Source organism: Ornithorhynchus anatinus, chromosome 1, assembly GCF_004115215.2.
Source record: "Ornithorhynchus anatinus isolate Pmale09 chromosome 1, mOrnAna1.pri.v4, whole genome shotgun sequence".
Taxonomy (NCBI): domain Eukaryota; kingdom Metazoa; phylum Chordata; class Mammalia; order Monotremata; family Ornithorhynchidae; genus Ornithorhynchus; species Ornithorhynchus anatinus.
The window spans coordinates 167,359,492-167,378,807 of record NC_041728.1 but is presented as its reverse complement, the minus strand read 5'-3'; the positions used below and the strand labels follow the sequence as shown (position 1 = coordinate 167,378,807).

At 46.2% G+C, this 19,316-nt stretch overlaps 1 non-coding gene across 1 annotated transcript; it reads right to left on the bottom strand.

The window, feature by feature from the left end:
* Positions 1–492: 492 nt before the first annotated feature.
* LOC114815943 lies at positions 493–630 on the bottom strand. Its single transcript, XR_003763745.1, has one exon. It is a non-coding gene; the product is annotated as a small nucleolar RNA SNORA7 (small nucleolar RNA).
* Positions 631–19,316: the final 18,686 nt, after the last annotated feature.

Genomic DNA, 19,316 nt, shown 5'->3' with positions numbered 1-19,316 from the left:
CTCCACCAATTGTCTGCTGTGTGGCCTTAGGCAAGTCACTTCTCTTCTTTGTGCCTCAGTTTCCTTATCTGTAAAGTGGGGATTAAGACTGTGAGGTCTATGTGGGACAGAGACTGTGTCCAACCTGAATAACTTGTCTATACCTCCACATTTAGAACTCTGTTTGACACATAGTAAGCACATAACAAGTACCATTATTATTATTATTATTATTATTGTTAACCCTCATTTTACAGATGAGGTAACTTTCCATTCTATTCTTCTAGGCAGCTTGTTGTCGTCGTCTCATGCTGTTGAGTCATGTCCGACCCATAGCGACACCATGGACACGTCTCTCCCAGAACGCCCTGCCCTCCATCTGCAATCATTCTGGTAGTGGATCCATAAAGTTTTCTTGGTAAAAATCCAGAAGTGGTTCTTGCACGCAGTCAACTCGAGTCTCCACCCTCTACTCTCGTCCGTGCCATTACTGCCCAGCATGGTTGATTGTTGACTTGTAACAGAGTGCCTTCCACTCACTAGCCCCTGGCTGAGCTAGGAATGGAATGGGTGTGCCTTTGCTTGACTCTCCCTCCCCTAGTCGAGACTAGTAGAGTCCTGGAAATTCTCCAGGTGTGACCCTGAGAGGGATTCTAGGCTGTACATTCCTCTTTTAGTCCATCGGTCAATCATATTTATTGAGCGCTTATTGTGTACAGAGCACTGTACTAAGCACTTGGGAGAGTACAAAATAATGATATAACAGACACATTTCCTGCCCACAACGAGACTGTAAGTATCTTGTGAGCAAGAACCATGTCTACTAACTCCATTGTACTGTACTCTCCGAAGTGCTTAGTTCAGTGTTCTTCACATCCTCCTATCTGTAAATAATTTTGTGACTGTCTTCTTCCTTAGATTGCAAGGTTCTTGAGGGTAGGCATCATATCTTTTCTCTCTTCCATGCTCCTCCCAACTGCTCAGTTCAGTGCTCGATCTTGTCTGATGCTGTCGAGTCGATTCCGACCCATAGTAACCCCATGGTCACATCTCTCCCAGAACGCCCCACCTCCGTCTGCAATCGTTCTGCTAGTGGATCCATAGAATTTTCTTGGTAAAAATATGGAGGTGGTTTCCCACTGCCTCCTTCTGCACAGTAAACTTGAGTCTCTGTCCTCGACTCTCTCCCGTGCCGCTGCTGCCCAGCGCAGGTTAGTTTTGACTTGTAGCGGATTACCTTCCAACCACTAGCCACTGCCCAAGCTAGGAATGGAATGGATAAGCCTCTGCTTGATTCTTCCTCTTGTAGTCAAGACTAGTAGAGTGCAGCGTGGCTCAGTGGAAAGAGCCCGGGCTTGGGAGTCAGAGGTCATGGGTTCGAATCCCGGCTCTGCCACTTGTCAGCTGTGTGACTGTGGGCAAGTCACTTCACTTCTCTGTGCCTCAGTTCCCTCATCTGTAAAATGGGGATTAAGACTGTGAGCCCCACGTGGGACAACCTGATTCCCCTGTGTCTACCCCAGCGCTTAGAACAGTGCTCTGCACATAGTAAGCGCTTAACAAATACCAACATTATTATTATTAGAGTGCTGGGAACCCTCCGGGTGCAATCCTGAGAGGCAGTGCTCAATAAATGTGCCAACTGATCACTCTTTGGGCTGGAAGAGGCCCCAGAGATATATAATATTCCCATACTTAGATTGTGAGCCCCAGTCTTCTAGACCGCAAGCTTACTCATTCTTTCAATCATATTTATTGAGCACTTACTGTGCACAGAGCACTGTACTAACCATTTGGGAGAGTATAATACAATAGACAGACACACTCCCTGCCTACAATGAGCTTACAGTCAAGAGTGGGAGAGAAATACAGTAATATTAATTGATGTAAATAAATAAATGACAGATAGGGACATAAGTGCTGTGGGATTGGGATGGGGGATGAACAAATGGAGCAAGTCAGGGTGATGCCGAAGGGAGTGGGCGAAGAGGAAGACTTAGTCAGGGAAGACCTCATGGAGGAGACGTGCCTTTAATAACACTTTGCAAGCCAGGGACAGTTACTGTCAGTCAGATTTGAGGAGGGAGGGCATTCCAGGCCAGAGGCGGGACGTGGGCCGGGGTCGGCGGTGAGGTAGACGAGATCGAGACACATTGAGAAGGTTGGCATTAGAGGAGCGAAGTGTAGGGACTGGCTTGTAGTAGGAGAGTAGCGAGGTGAGATAGGAAGGGGAAAGGTGATTGAGAGCTTTAAAGCTGATGGTGAGGAGTTTTTGCTTGATGCAGAGGTGGATGGACAGCCACTGGAGTTTCTTGAGGAGTGGAGAAACATGCCCTGAACCTTTCTGTAGAAGAATGATTCGGGCAGCAGAGTGAAGTATGGACTGGAGTGGGAAGAGACAGGAGGCTCGGCGGTCAGTAAGGAGGCTGATTCATTTATTCAGTAATATTTATTAAGCACTTACCTTGTACAGACGCTGATGCAGTAATCCAGGCAGGATAGGATGATCGATTGTAGTAACGTGATAACTGTTTGGATGGGGAGGAAAGGGCAGATTTTTGTGATGTCGCAAAGGTCAACCGACAGGATTTAGTGATGAATTGAGTATATGGGCAGCGAATGGGTAGGGAACATGATTGTAAATTCTGTTGTACTGTACTCTTCCAGGTGCTTAGTACGATGCTCTGCACATAATAAGCTCTCAATAAATAGAATTAACTGATTGATTTATGTGGGACAGGGACCATATCCACCCTGATTATCTTTTATCCATTCCAGCACTTACACCAGTGTTTAATATATAGGAAATGCACGGGAAGTGCTGTAATTATTATTATATCACTTCTGGGCGGCACAATTAAGCCAACTCAGGTCAATGGCAGTCTTGTCTTCCAGACTCAATGCTTCACTTGTGCTAGACATATTTCGGTGTTGCTTCCAAGGAATTAAAAGAGGAGTTATTCCTCGTTTCCTCTAAATGGTGAATATATGGGATTTTATCAAGTAGGATGATTGTATTTGAAGTTTTATTGATCCAGACACCTATTTGGATCCCTAAATGTACAAAGGAATGGGGGTTGGGACGATTGCTCTTCTAGCCTGGCTCTAAGCAGATTATAGGATTGTTTGTTCTTTTCTCTATGGACCGGTTAAGAAAGAGCCTTTAAAAATAATTATTGATTGAAAACTTGCCTTTTCTTAATTGTTCTGTTTGTTGCCTCATTGGTTATAATGGATTTAAAGCGGGGCACTATTTCCCTGTCTTTGGTCCAGTGCCAGGCAAGTTTTAGTACCACTTGCAAAAACAGAGGGGGATGGTTCTGGGATGAATAAATATCTGGATGTATCACTGAGCAGCGCAATCCATCTCAGCCCTCTCCCAGGGCAGCTGCAGGACTTGAGAAAAGAATGAGTGATGAGGTGGGAGGAATGTTTATTTATTCAGCAACACAGACTCTCTACATCTTAGACCGTGGCTCCTGTGAGGGCCACAGTCTGTGGCTAATCCGAATCTCTTGCATCTCTTCCCGTGCTCAGCACAGCATTTTGCGCATTGTAAGCGCTTAATAAATGCTATTTAAAAAAAATAGACATCTGACAGTGGGAAAATTATGGCTTCCAGAAGGAAGGTTTCATTTTAGGAGCAGATGGATGATATAGACAGTTTCAAATGAATGCGTTAGTTGTTAGGGTGTATCATTCTAAGCTGGTTCCCCCGTTTAGACTGTGAGCCTGTTCCTGGGCAGGGATTGTCGCTCAGTGGAAAGGGCCCGGGTTTTGGAGTCAGAGGTCATGAGTTCGAATCCCATCTCTGCCACTTGTCAGATGTGTGACTGTGGGCAAGTCACTCAACTTCTCTGTGCCTCAGTTACCTCATCTGTAAAATGGGGATGAAGACTGTGAGCCCCACGTGGGACAACCTGATTTCCCTGTGTCTACCCCAGTGCTTAGACCAGTGCTCTGCACATAGTAAGTGCTTAACAAATACCAACATTATTATTATTATTATTATTATTATTGTCTCTATCTGTTGCCAAACTGTACATTCCAAGAGCTTAGTACCGTGCTCTGCACATAGTAAGCGCTCAATAAATGCAATTGAATGAATGAATGAATGGTTCCCTGAAAGCCAGTGGGCAGTTTCATGCAGATAACCAGGTCCCTGTTTGTCTCCCATCTAGCTGGTTTAGCTCTGGTCCTTCTCTCTGACACAGAGAAACAGAGGCAGGCCTCAGAGCAGGTGCAGGTGCTGGGAGTTGGGTGGAAGGAAGGAACTGGGGTAATAATAATGATAATAGTAATGGTATTTGTTAAGCACTTACTATTTGCCACGCACCATTCCAAGCTCTGGGATAGATACAAGATAATCAGGCTGAACACAGTCCCTGTCCCGCATTTTACAGATGAGGTAACTGAGGCACAGAGAATAATGATAATGATGTTGGTATTTGTTAAGCGTTTACTATGGGCAGAGCACTGTTCTAAGCGCTGGGATAGATACAGGGTGATCGGGTTGTCCCACGTGAGGCTCACAGTCTTCATCCCCATTTTACAGATGAGGTAACTGAGGCACAGAGAAGTTAAGTGACTTGCCCACAGTCACACAGCTGACAGGCGGCAGAGCCGGGATTCAAACCCACGACCTCTGACGCCCAAGCCCGTGCTCTTTCCACTGAGCCACGCTGCTTCCCAAGAAGTGACTTGCTCAAGGTCACACACTCATTCATTCAATAGTATTTATTGAGCGCTTACTATGTGCAGAGCACTGTACTAAGCGCTTGGAATGTACAAATCGGTAACAGATAGAGACAGTCCCTGCCCTTTGACGGGCTTACAGTCTAGTAACCAGACACCAGACAAGTGGTGGAGTACGGATTAGAACTCACGTCCTCTGGCTCTCCAGCTGTGCTCTTGTCACTAGGCCAAGCTGCTTGTTACTTCTCCTGTTCTTCTCACATGCTCCCTTTATTCCTCCTGCCTCCCAGCCTGACAGTACTTATGTACAAATCTGTAATTTATTTGTTTATATTAATATCTGTCTCCCCCTCTAGACTGGAAGCTCACAGGGGACATTCACTCATTCAATTGTATTTATCGAGCGTTTACTGTGTGCAGGGCACTGAACTAAGCGTTTGGGAGAGTACAATATAAAAATGAGCACATTCCCTGCCCACAGTGAGCTTACAATCTAGAGGGGGAGACAGTCGTTAACATAAATAAGTACATTACAGATATGTACATAGGTGCTGTGGGGCTGGGAAGGGGGATGAATAAAGGCGGGGAGTGTGTCTGTTTATTGTTATATTATTCTTGCCCAAGAGTTTAACAGTGTTCTGCACACAGTAAGCACTGAATAAATACGATTGAATGACTGACTCCAACCTCTCTGTCGTTATGGTTCCAGGGCTTTGCCTTCTCTATCAGATATGGCAGGATAGAGGATGATTTTCATGAGCACATTCCCCTTCCCTTGATAATAATAATAATGATGTTGGTATTTGTTAAGCGTTTACTATGGGCAGAGCACTGTTCTAAGCGCTGGGATAGATACAGGGTGATCGGGTTGTCCCACGTGAGGCTCACGGTCTTCATCCCCATTTTCCAGATGAGGTAACTGAGGCCCAGAGAAGTGAAGTGACTTGCCCACAGTCACACAGCTGACAGGTGGCCGAGCCGGGAGTCGAACCCACGACCTCTGACTCCAAAGCCCGGGCTCTTTCCACTGAGCCACGCTGCTTCCCCTTGATGCTGGGGTTCAGTGTGACTGACCTCCCGCCTTCTCAGGAGCAACTTTCAAAATTGGCAGCAGCTGGAGTGGAAAGGCAGCAGTGGAAGCATATCGCATCCACAGTTGAGAGATTCTTCAGAAACGAGAGGGAAAGGAGCGGGTGGCTCGTTCTGACCCTAAACCTTTTGCACAGAGGCACTGGACTCAATTCTTCATTGTAACCAGAATGTAGCTGAACCATCATTTCAGAGAGTTAATAAATCTTAGAGCCGGAAGGCCCTCCAGAGTTCATTTTGTCCATCCATCTGCCTCCAAGCAATCAATGGTAATTACTGAGTGTATCCTGAATGCGAGGGACTGCACTAAGCGTTCGGGAGAACGCGGCATAAGCAAGACCCATGTTCCCTTCCATCATGGGGCTTCCAGTGTAATGGGGAAGTCGGACCAAAGCTGTTTACAAATAGTAAGGGAAAGTGGAAGAAGATGGCATTCCTTTTTTTGATGGTATTTGTTAAATGATGATAATAATAATAATTGTGGTATTCGTTAAGCACTTACTATGTGCAAAGCACTGTTCTAAGCGCTGGGGGATACAAGGTGATCGGGTTGTCCCACGTGCGGCTCACAGTTTTTTTAATCCCCCTTTTGACAAGATGAGGTAACTCAGGCACAGAGAAATTAAGTGACTTGCCCAAGGTCACACAGCTGTCTAGCGGCGGAGCCGGGGTGACCTCTGACTCCCAAGCCCGTGCTCTTTCCACTGAGCCACGCTGCTTCTTTCTATGAGCCAGACACTGTACTAAGTGCTCTGCACATAGTAAACGCTTAACAAATACTAACATTATTATTATTATTATTGAGATTGATACAAGTTAATCAGTTTGGACACAGTTCATGTCCCACATTGGGCTCACAGTATTAACCCCCAATTTAATCATAATGATAATAATGATGCTATTTGTTAAGCACTACTGTGTGTCAAGCACTGTTCTAAGCGCTGGGGTAGATGCAGGGTAATCAGGTTGTCCCAAGTGGGGCTCACAGACTTAATCCCCATTTTACAGGTGAGGGAACTGAGCCACAGAGAAGTGAAGTGATTTGCCCAAGTTCACACAGCAGAAAAGTGGCAGAACGGGGATTAGAGAAGCAGCGTCGCTCAGTGGAAAGAGCACGGGCTTTGGAGTCAGAGGTTATGGGTTCGAATCCCTGATCGGCCACTTGTCAGCTGTGTGACTTTGGGCGAGTCACTTAACTTCTCGGTGTCTCAGTTCCCTCATCTGTAAAATGGGGATTAAGACTCTGAGCCCCACGTGGGACAACCTGATTCTCCTGTTTCTACCCCAGCGCTGAGAACAGTGCTCAGCACATAGTAAGCGCTTAACAAATACCAACATTATTTTTATTATTATTATTATTATTAGAATGCATAACCTCAGACTCCCAAGGCCTGTGCTCTTTTCACTAAGCCACACTGCTTCTCATTAATAATTGAATATATATCTGAATTAGTAATTGAATATATAATTGAACATTCATATGTAAATATGTACTGAGGATGGAGATGAAATACATAAAAATAATAATAATTATTATGGTATTTGTCTAAGAGCTGGGATGGATACAAGCAAACTGGATTAGACACAATTCCTGTCCCACAGCGGGTTCAGAGTCATAACCCCTGTTTTACAGATGAGATAACTGAGACCCAGAGAAGTGAAGTGACTTGCCCAAGTTCACTCAGCTACCAAGTGACAGAGCCAGGATTAGAACCCAGGTCCTTCTGACTCCCAGGCCCGTGCTCTATCCACTACGTGATGCTGCTTCTCATAAGTGTCCCCTGCAGGATCGTCCTTAAACCATCTCTGACAGACCTACAGAAATGAAATTCCACATCCTACGATAATGAGTTAGAAAGGTCATATGAAAAATGGATGTGGGATCAAGAGCCTACCATCTTGAAGGCACTCTCAGCATTAAGGAGTTCGAGTTTTTTTCAAAGCTCAAAGAATCATCTGAGATTCTTATATAAATTTGCTTAGACGTGGACAGTACAACTAGTGATTAACCCTACCTGTTGTGCTCTGGCATGGGAAGATGAAGTCGAACTCTTTTCTCATCCTTTCTCCGTGCAGGGCTCCTCCTCATCGTCCTTGTCCTTCTCGTCCTCTTCACCTTCATTCTCTTCCTCCTATTTCTCCTCTTCATCCTCCTCATCCTCCGCTCCTATTCTTTCTCATCCTCCTCCTTGTCCTCCTCATTTTTCTCATCTACCTCCTCATCCTCCTCATTCTTCCCATCTTCCTCCTCATCCTCCTTCTCATCCCTCTCCTCATCCTCCTCATCCCTCTCCTCCTCCTGCTCCTCGTCATCCTTATCCTCCTCCTCGTCATCCTTCTCCTCCTCCTCCTCACCCCAGTCCTCCCCTCCCTCCTCTCCTTCCTCCTCCCCAAATGCTCCGATTCTGTAAGCACATTTTTCCCCCGCATTGAATTCGTGTGCACAACCCCAAATGGCCCATTTTGTCCATCAGGCGGCCCAAGTCAGGCTGCCGAGGGCCTCCCCGAGAATTGAGTGTTCAGTTCTGCTGAACGAATAGAAACTAGCTCTGTGGCAATCACCTTACCCCCTCCTTCCTCCTACCTTGCCCCCTCCTACCTCACCGCTCAGCTCCGCTGCTACAACCCAGTCCACACACTTTGCTCTGATGATTGAGTGGATGAATGAATGAATGAATAATACCAACCTACTCGCTTTATCTGAATCTCGTCTATCTCGCATTGAGCTGTCTCCCACATCCCGCCTCTGGCCTGGAATGCCCTCCCTCCACAGATTCATTCATTCAATAGTATTTATTGAGCACTTACTATGTGCAGAGCACTGTACTAAGCACTTGGAATGAACAAGTCGGCAACAGATAGAGTCCCTGCCGTTTGACGGGCTTACAGTCTTCACAGATCTGACAATCACTCTCCCCCCACTTCAAAGCCTTACAGAAGTCACGTCTCCTCCAAGAGGCCTTCCCCGACTAAGCCCTCCTTTCCTCTTCTCCCACTCCCTTCTGCATCACCTTGACCTGTTCCTTTTATTCATCCCTGACCCCCAGCTCCACATTTATATACATATCTGTAATTTCATTTATTTATACTATATATTTATTTAGCTCCCCTTCTAGGAGGTAAGTTTGTTGTGGACAGGGAGCGTGTCTGTTATATTGTACCCTCCCAAGCGCATTTTACAGTGTTCTGCACACAGTAAGTGCTCAGTAAATACGATGGACTGACAATGATGCCAGCTGGGATGCGCTCTTCTTTCTTTGGGAATGGATGGCGTGAGGATAGGGGTATGTGTAGGGTGGCAACAGGGGAGAGAAAGGAGCCCAGATCCACATTACTTAACTCCTGGAGTGGGATTTGCAGCTGGCTGGAGGTCGTCGTAGCCATAATCATATCTTGGCCAGTTTCCTAGGCCAAGAGGGAAAGGGATCTGAAGACATAATAATTATGCTTTTTCCTAAGTGCTTACTATGGTCTAGGCTCTGTGCTAAGAGTTGGGGTGGATGCAAGATAAAGAAATAATGAGTTAGCTATTAGCTCATCAGGCCAAGAAAAAGTAAAGAAAGATGTGAACAAAAAATCTCACTAAAAGATCATGCAAGTGAACCACGTCAGAAATCAAACATGCAAATACCCTAAACAGGGTAGAACCATTCTGAAAAGACAGTTATCAGGCTAGCCAAAATGCAGACAACTCTTACAACTCAATCAGTCCATCAACGAGAGCATTTATCGAGCACCGACTGTGTGCAGAACACTGTTCTAAGCCTTTGGGAAAGTACACGAGAATGAGTAGATCTGATCTCTCTCCTCACACATTTGCAATCTAGAAGGAGAGATAGACACTAAAATGATAGGAGGAAATAATAGAGGTTACATTCATTCATTAATTCAATCATATTCCTTGAGCACTTACTGTGTGCAGAGCACTGTACTAAGCGCTTGGAAAGTACAATCTGGCAACAGATAGAGACAATCCCTACCCAACAGTGGGCTCACAGTCTAGAAGGGAGAGACAGACAACAAAACAAAACAAATAGACAGGCATCAATAGCATCAAAATAGATAAATAGAATTATAGATTTTACACATCATTAATAAAATAAATAGAACAATAAATATGTACCAATATACACAAGTGCTGAGGGGTGGGGAAAGGGATGGAGAAGAGGGAGGGAGTAGGGACGATGGGGAGGGGAGGAGGAGCAGAGGAAAAGGGAGCTCAGCCTGGGAAGGCCTCAGAGGAGGTGAGCTCTCAGTAAGGCTTTGAAGGGGGGAAGAAGAGGTTAAGCCAGGCTCTGTCACTTGTCTGCTGGATGACCTTGGCCAAGTCACTTCGCTTCTCTGTCCCTCAGTTACCTCATCTGTAAAATGGGGATTAAGCCTTTGAACCCTGCGTGGGAGGGAGGGAGAATGGATATTGCATCTCCAATTTACAGTTGAGGAAACTGAGGCACAGTGACTTTAAGTGACTTGCCCAAGGTCACACAGCAGGCAAGGGGCAGAGTTGGGATTAAAACCCAAGTCATCTTGCTCCCAATCCCATGCTTTATCCATTAGATCATTCTGCTTCTCGACCATTTGCTTATTCTGTGCCAAGAACTATGCTAAGTGCCAGGGGAGATACAAGATATTCGGGGCAGACATGGCCCTTGTCCCTCTTGATCCTCGCTGTCTAAATTGGGAGAGAAAATGGGTATGTAATCCGATTTCACATTAGAGAAAAGCCAAGCACAGAGAAGTAAAGGAACTTATAAGTGGCAGAGCAGGTATTTGAATCCAGGTCCTCAGACTCCCTTGTCCGTAATCCTTCCACCTGGCCATGCTGTTTCTCCTAGGAGTTCTGTGCCCTTTTGGTGTCCGGCGTTCCTCAGCAGAATCAATCAGTGAAAGAAGTGGGAATGGGGAAAAAAAGAGGAGGGAGAGAAAGGAATAAAACTTTGAAATCATAAAATGGAAGGGAGTTGAAGAGGTCATTTAATCTATTTCCTTTTAAGGAAAATTAGGGAAGGGGATTCCTCAGCCTGCCTTGATAACATGTTCTGGTGCCCCAAATCCCTTACTTCAAATAGATTCTTCCTACTCTTCTCATTTTATCTCATTGTTGCCGCTCTGTAAGAGAGTGGATGAAATGTAAATCACCTCTCCTGCCCCCAACCCCTATTTCACAGGCACCATCCAATCTCAAGATTCTCTAGGAGGATTGGTCTGTCTGGCCCCCAGAGATTCTGGGAAAACTTTGGAGGAGAAACTAGTCCACTCTTGAACCTTCACTTCCCCAAGCCCTTGGATACTCACCCCATCTCCTCCCACTGCAAGATAACCATATCTTTTAACTTGTTTCCCTCTACTAGATTAGATGTTTGGCCTAGATCTCAAGATTTTTGAAGGCAGGGATCATGTCCATTAACTATTGTAATAATAATGTTGGTATTTGTTAAGCGCTTACTATGTGCAGAGCACCGTTCTGAGCGCTGGGGTATATACAGGGTAATCAGGTTGTGCCACGTGAGGCTCACAGTTAATCCCCATTTTACGGATGAGGTAACGGAGGCACAGAGAAGTTAAGTGACTTGCCCACAGTCACACAACTGACAAGCGGCAGAGCCGGGATTCAAACCCATGACCTCTGACTCCCAAGCCCGGGCTCTTTCCACTGAGCCACGCTTGCTTGGTATGGTCCTCCGAACAAATCAGTCAAGAAATAAATAGTATTTATTGAGTGATTACTGTGTGTGGAGCACTATAGTGTGTGGGGAGCACGGTGCTCTGTGCACAGGAAGTGCTCATGAACACAATTGAATGAATGAACTATACTAAGCACTTGGGAGAGGACAATATGGCAGAGATGGAAAGCATGTTCCCTGCCCACAAGGAGCTCACACAAAGAAAGCAATTAATCAGTTAATTTGTTAATTTGGTAAGGAATCGATTAAGCACCGAATCAGTAGTTACGGAACCTAGATTCTAATGCTGGCTCTTCCACTGCCAACTGCATGACCTTGGGTAGGTCACTTGAATGCCTCAGTTTCTTCTTCTGTAAAAGTGGTGCTAGGTTACTTGTTCTCTCTCCCTTTTAGACTGTTAGCTCCATGTGAGACAGGGACAGTGTCTGACCTGATTATCTCACACATACCCTAACACTTAGTACGGAGCTGGGCACATAATGAGCGCTTAACAATTACCATTATTATCAATATAATCGCTCTGAGTCCTACTTTCTTTGGAGCCCGGAAGGATGTGCAGGAGCTGGTTAGGATAATAGTTGATGGCGTTTCTTCTCCTGAAGCCCAGACCTCTCATCCCACAAAAGCTGCCTCTCAGATTTTCATCCCAGGTCTCCAGGGCAAGGTCCTGAGCCAGTCTAGCCCCTGCTCTTTGAGTTCAGCATGGAAAGTGCTCCTTAAACTCACTCGAACACCTAGGACCAGGTGTCACCCCTTTTTATTTAAATAATACTTGTTAAGCGGGTACTTATTCTGTTGTAGGCACCGGGGTGGATACAAGTTAATCAGGTTGGACACAGTCCCCGTCCCACGTGAAGATCACAGTCTAAGGAAGAGGGAGTGTGACTTAATCCCCATTTTCCAGATGAGGTAACTGGGACACAGAGAAGTGAAGTGACTTGCCCGAGGTCATACAGCAGACATGTAGCACAACTGGGATTAGAACAATAATAATAATAATGGTATTTGTTAAGCATTTACTATGTGCTACTAAACTCTGGGGTGGATATAGGCAAATTGGGTTGGACACAGTCCCTGTCCCACGTGAGGCTCACAGTCTCAATCCCCATTTTACTGATGAGGGAACTGATGCCCAGAGAATAATAATCATATTATTATTAATAATAATAACAATGATAATGATAATGAAAGTATTTGTTAAGCACTATGTGCCAAGCACTGTTCTAAGCGCTGGGGTAGATACAAGTAAGCAGGTTGTCCCACGTGGGGCTCACAGTCTTAATCCCCACTTTCCAGATGAGGTAACTGAGGCCCAGAGAAGTGATGTGACTTGCCCAACGTCATACAGCAGACATGTAGCACAACTGGGATTAAAATAATAATAATAATAATGGTATTTGTTAAGCATTTACTAGGTGCCAGGCACTGTACTAAACTCTGGGGTGGATATGGGCAAATTGGGTTGGACACAGTCCCTGTCCCACGTGAGGCTCACAGTCTCAATCCCCATTTTACTGATGAGGGAACTGATGCCCAGGGAATAATAATCATATTATTTTTATTAATAATAATAACAATGATAATGATAATGAAGGTATTTGTTAAGCACTATGTGCCAAGCACTGTTCTAAGAGCTGGGGTAGATACAAGTAAGCAGGTTGTCCCACGTGGGGCTCACAGTCTTAATCCCCATTTTCCAAATGAGGTAACTGAGGCCCAGAGAAGTGATGTGACTTGCCCAAGGTCACACGGCAGTCGAGTGGCAGGCCAGGCCCATGCTCTAACCGATACACCATGCTGCTTCTCGTGTCCCCCTTTTCCACTAGGCCTCGCTGCTTCTGTAAATCAGCCAAGGCCCACTCCTCAAGCACTTCCAGGAACTCACGAGCATCGTTGGAGAGGGTTCCTCCCAGCACATCCTCAACCTCTCCATCATCTGGCAGAGGGAAGATGGCTCATCGGTTGTACGGGCCACCGGCTGCCCACTTTCCCTTCAGTCTGCCGTTCAGAGCATTCATCCTTCCAATACGATTTGCTCCCTTTTTCTCACCCCTCTCCCAACGTCACATCACATATGTATATATCTCTAATTTTTAAACAAATGGTATTTAAGTATTTACTATGGGCCTGGCACTGTTCTAATCGCTGGAGTAGTTAGAAGGTAAGACGTCTCTACCTGGATGTCTGCCCTCCACCTAAAACTCAACATGACCAAAACTGAGCTCCTCCTCTTCCCTCCTAAGCCCCGTCCTCTCCCCGACTTCCCTATCACCGTGGACGGTACGACCATCCTTCCCGTCTCTCGGGCCCGCGACCTCGGTGTCATCTTTGACCCGGCTCTCTCGTTCACCCCACGCATCCGATCCGTCACCGACACCTGCCGGTCTCACCTTTATAATATCGCCAAGATCCGCCCTTTCCTCTCCACCCAAACGACTATCTTACTGTTACGGGCTCTCGTAATATCCCGGCTAGATTACTGTGTCAACCTGCTCTCTGATCTCCCTCCCTCCTCTCTCTCCCCGCTCCAATCTATTCTTCGCTCCGCCGCCCGGCTCATCTTCCTGCAGAAACGTTCTGGGCGTGTCACTCCCCTTCTAAAAAACCTCCAGTGGTTGCCTATCAACCTCTGCACAAAACAAAAACTTCTCACTCTAGGCTTCGAGGCTCTCCATCACCTTGCCCCGTCCTTCCTCTCCTCCCTTCTCTCTTTCCACTGCCCACCCCGCACGCTCCGCTCCTCTGCCGCCCACCTCCTCACCGTCCCCCGTTCTCGCCCATCCCGCCGTCGATCCCTGGACCACGTCCTCCTGCGGTCCTGGAACGGCCTCCCTCCTCACCTCTGCCAAACTAATTCTCTTCCCCTCTTCAAAACCCTACTTAGAGCTCACCTCCTCCAAGAGGCCTTCCCAGATTGACCTCCCCTTTTCCTTCTGCTCCCTCTGCGCCCCCTCTACCCCCCCTTCACCTCGCCTCAGCTAAGCCCTCTTTTCCCCCCTTTCCCTCTGCTCCTCCCCCTCTCCGTTCCCCTCCTCTCAGCACTGTACTCGTCCGCTCAACTGTATATATTTTCATCACCCTACTTATTTTGTTAATGAGATGTACATCACCTCGATTCTATTTATCTGCTATTGTTTTAATGAGATGTTCATCCCCTCGATTCTATTTATTGCCATTGTTCTCGTCTGTCCATCTCCCCCGATTAGACCGTAAGCCCGTCAAAGGGCAGGGACTGTCCTTTATCTCTTATCGATTTGTTCATTCCAAGCACTTAGTACAGTGCTCTGCACATAGTAAGTGCTCAATAAATACTATTGAATGAATGAATGAGTTAGACACAATCCCTGTTCCACATGGGGGCTCACAGTCTTAATCCCCATTTTGCAGATGAGATAACTGAGGCCCAGAGAAGTTGTGACTTGCCCGAGGTAACAGAGCAGACAAGTGGCTGAGCCAGGATTAAAACCCAGGCCCTGCTGCAGAGAAGCAGCGTGGCTCAATGGAAAGAGCCGGGGCTTGGGAGTCAGAGGTCATGAGTTTGAATCCCAGCTCTGCCACTTGTCAGCTGTGTGACCGTGGGCAAGTCACTTAACTTCTCTGTGCCTCAGTTACCTCATCTGTAAAATGGGGATTAAGACTGTGAGCCCCACGTGGGACATCCTGATTCCCCTGTGTCTACCCCAGCGCTTAGAACAGTGCTCTGCACATAGTAAGCGCTTAACAAATACCAACATTATTGCAGGCCTGTGCTTTAATCACTAGTCCATGCTGTCTCCCCCTCTGGACTGTAAACTCACTGTGGGCAGGGAAGAGGTCTTCAACACTGCGATCGTGTAGTCTCCCAAACACTTAGTACAGTTCTCTGCATACAGTAGACACTCCATAGATTCATTCATTCAATAGTATTTATTGAGCGCTTACTATGTGCAGAGCACTGTACTAAGCACTTGGAATGTTGCCGATTTGTACATTCCAAGCGCTTAGTGTAGTGCTCCGCACATAGTAAGCGCTCAATAAATACCATTGAATGAATGAATGAACAAATCGGTAACCTATAGAGACAGTCCCTGCCCTTTGACGGGCTTACAGTCTAATCGGGATATGATTGATTGATAGACTGCAATTTTGTTGTTCCCCTCTCAGGGTCGCACCCGGTGAGTTTCCAGTACTCTATCAGTCCGACTACGGGAGGGAGAATCAAACCGAGGCCTGTCCATTCCATTCCTAGCTCGGCCAGTGGCTAGTGAGTGGCAAACAATCCGCTACAAATCTAAACTCCCCTTTGCTGGGCAGCAGCGGTATGGGAGAGAGTCGAGGGCAGAGACTCAAGTTGACCGCGTGGAAGAAGGTAATGGTGAACCACTTCCGGATTTTGACGAAGAAAACTCTATGGATCCACTACCAGCTCGATTGCGGAGAGAGGTGGGGCGTTCTGGGAGAGATGTGTCTACGGAGTCGCTCTGGGTCGGAGACGACTCGACAGCATGACGAGACACCTGAGGCCAGAGAAGGTAAGTGAGTTCTCCAAGGTCACACAGCAGACGTTTTGTAGAGCCGGGATTAGAACCCATGACCTTCTGACTCCCAGGCCCGTGCTTCTACTGTGTAGGCACCCAAGCATAGGAAAGTGCTTTTTATTTAGCAATTACCCACTGGGTCCCGCTCACGCTCCCAGGACTCAATTGGATATGTTCTTTCTCGTCAGCTCCGGGCCATAATTAGGGAAGATGAATGACCAGAGGAGACGAGACCCGCTTAGATTCTGAACGTTCATAATTAGCAATAGATTTGTCACGGTGAAACGTTCTGTTCCAGCCAAGGGAAGGCAAACCCTACCTGGCAAAGTGAGGCCTTGCACTGTACGGTGGATTCAAACATTTGGAGAAGCAGCATTCAACATTTGAGAATAATAGCAATAATGTTGATATTTGTTAACCGCTTACTAGGTGCTAAGCACTGTTCTAAGCACTGGGGTAGATACAAGGTAGTCAGGTTGTCCCACGTGGGGCTTAATCCCCATTTTACAGACGAGGTAACTGAGGCACAGAGAAGTCAAGTGACTTGACCAAAGTCACACAGCTGAGAAGTGGCAGAGCGGGGACCAAGTCCTTTGACTCCCAAGCCTGTGCTCTTTCCACTAAGCCACGGGAGAAGCAGCATGGCGTAGTGGATAGTGCACGGGTCTGGGAGTCAGAAGGTCATGGGTTCTAATTCTGGCTCCTCCACATGTCTGGGTTCTATCGAGTAAGCGACTTGACCTTGGGCAAGTCACTTCACTTCTCTGGGCCTCACTTACCTCATCTGTAAAATGGGGATTGAGACTATAAGCCGCATGAGGGACAGGGACTTTCTAACCCAATTTCCTTGTATTTGCCCCAGTGCTTAGTACAGCGTCTGGCATATAGTAAGCGCTTAAGAAATACCATTATCATTATTATTATTATCATCATTTGGCACTTTCAGGTGTGAGGGTTCTTTTGACCAAAAAGATCCAAATAAGTCCAAAGTTTATCTTTTGTCTTTGATATAATAGTAATAAAAATAATAATGATGATATTTGTTGAGGGTTTACTATGTGCCAAACACTGTTCTAAACAGTGGGCTAGATCCAGGGTAATCAGGTTGTCCCACATGGGACTCACAGTCTTAATCCCCATTTTACAGATGAGGTAACTGAGGCACAGAGAAGTGAAGTGACTTGGCCAAAGTCACACAGCTGACAGGTGGCAGCGTGGAGATTAGGACCCACGACCTCTAACTCACAAACCCATGCTCTTTTCAATAAGCCATGCTGCTTCTCATGATTATATTATTATTAATAATAAAGGTTCTGTTACAATAGTGTCTGCAGAAGCAGACTGGGCTTAAGAGGTGAAGCAAAGGCAAAAGCTTAATTTTTCGTGGAAGTCTAACATTGAATACTAATCCCACATTTCAACCCATAATATATATTTAGCATTTTCACAACCGCTAGAATCTGTCCTTCTCCCCCAAATCTGCCCTTTCCCCACCCCATATCCAAGTTGCTACCATGCTGATCCAAACGCTTACCATTTCCCGCCTTGACTCCTCACTGGCCTCCCAGCCTCTTGTCTTCCCACTCTCTCCTCTCCAGTCCAGTGTTCTGCACATAGTAAGCGCTCAGTAAAAAGCATCACTTGATTCCTTGATTGATCTTTTCCCAATTTTTACATCTAAGGAATCCAGGGCACAGAAAACTGAGAATGTGAAGGATCGTGGCCTAGCGGATAGAGCCTGGGCCAGTAGTCAGAAGGTCCTGGGCTCTGATCCCGGCTCCGCCACTTGCCTGCTGTGTGACCTTGAGCAAGGGACTTAACTTCTCTGTGCCTCAGTTACCTCATCTGTAAAATGGAAATTGACACAATGAGACCTATGTGGGACATGGAATGTGTCCAACTTGTTGTGTGTACCCCAGCACTCGATACAGTGCCTGGCACGTAATGAGAGCTTAACAAATGCCCTAAAAAAATGAAGTTAGGGGACTCCTTCAAGGTCCCACGGAAGGAAAATGGCAAAGCTAGAATTAAACCCAGGTCTCCCGAGTGCCCAGCTCAGGGTCTTTCCAGTACACCACACTGCCTCTAGATTAATGCATAAATAGTAGCAGATGTAAAGCCATCTGTGTATTGTTACAGTACTTGGGGAGAAGAAATGTGTTGGAAAATGTCCCTTGGAAGAAGTGGGAATTTCAGGAGAGCTTTGAAGCTGGGAAAGGATATGGAGCTTGAAAAGCCAGGTACAAGGAGAGGGAAGGGGGTAGAGAAAGATTTGGGGCAAAGAAAGGAAGATGATGATGACGATAGTATTTGTTGAGTGCTTACTATGCATCAGGTACTGTGCTAAGCGCTGGGGTAGATGCGAGGTGATCCGTTTGGACACAATCCACGTCCCACTTGGGGCTCCCAGTCTTAATCCCCATATTACAGATGAGGTAACCGAAGCACAGAGAAGTTCAGTGACTTGCCCAAGGTCACAGAGCAGAAAAGTAGCAGAGCCAGGATTAGAACCCAGGTTTTCTGACTTGCAGGTCTGCGTTCAATCGACTAGGCCATGCTGCTTCTCTCGCTGTTTGATATTCTCCTTTCCTCTGCTGTCTTGAATTTATTATAGTGCCTGTCTCTCTGCCTAGTATGTAAACTCCTGAGGGTAGGGCAGAGACTGTGTCTTCTGACTTTATTGCACTCTCCCAAGTCCGTAGTATAAATATTTCTCTGCAAACTATGGGTGTTTAATAAATACTGTTGATTGTTTGATTATGGGAATAAAAGGACTATAGAAGTGGGGTGGTTAGGTGCCAAACACCAAGGCTGGGGTAGATGCAAGAACATCAAGTCCTATATCTGTCTCACAGTCTAGGTACAAGGGAGAACAGGTATTGAATCCCCATTTTGCAGATGAGGAAACTGAGACAGAAAATAAGTGACTTGCTCAAAGTCACAGAGCAGGTAAGTGGTGGAGATAATTAGAACCCAGGACCGCTGACTCCCACTGGGCAACACTGCTTCTCTAATGAGCGAAGAGTGAGCTAGGGAAGACAGAATAACTGATGGAGGGCCTTTTAGAAGGGTCGGGAGTTTCTCCTTGACACAAAGAGAAGCGGGTAGCCTTGGAGATTTTTGAGGAGTGCAGAAATGTTACCATCTGAACACTTCATCCCCATGACGCTGGTGAGTATAGGAATATTTCAAAGGTTGTTTTTTTTTTTCTTTCAATCATTTGCGAGGTTTCATTTAGGCAATTTCTGTAAAGTGTTTTGGGTGTGTTGGGAATAAAAGCTAAGGTAAACAACAAGTCATTATTAAAAGTGTCTGAAATTTTACCAGACAGGTTTATTTTGAGACTCGGTGC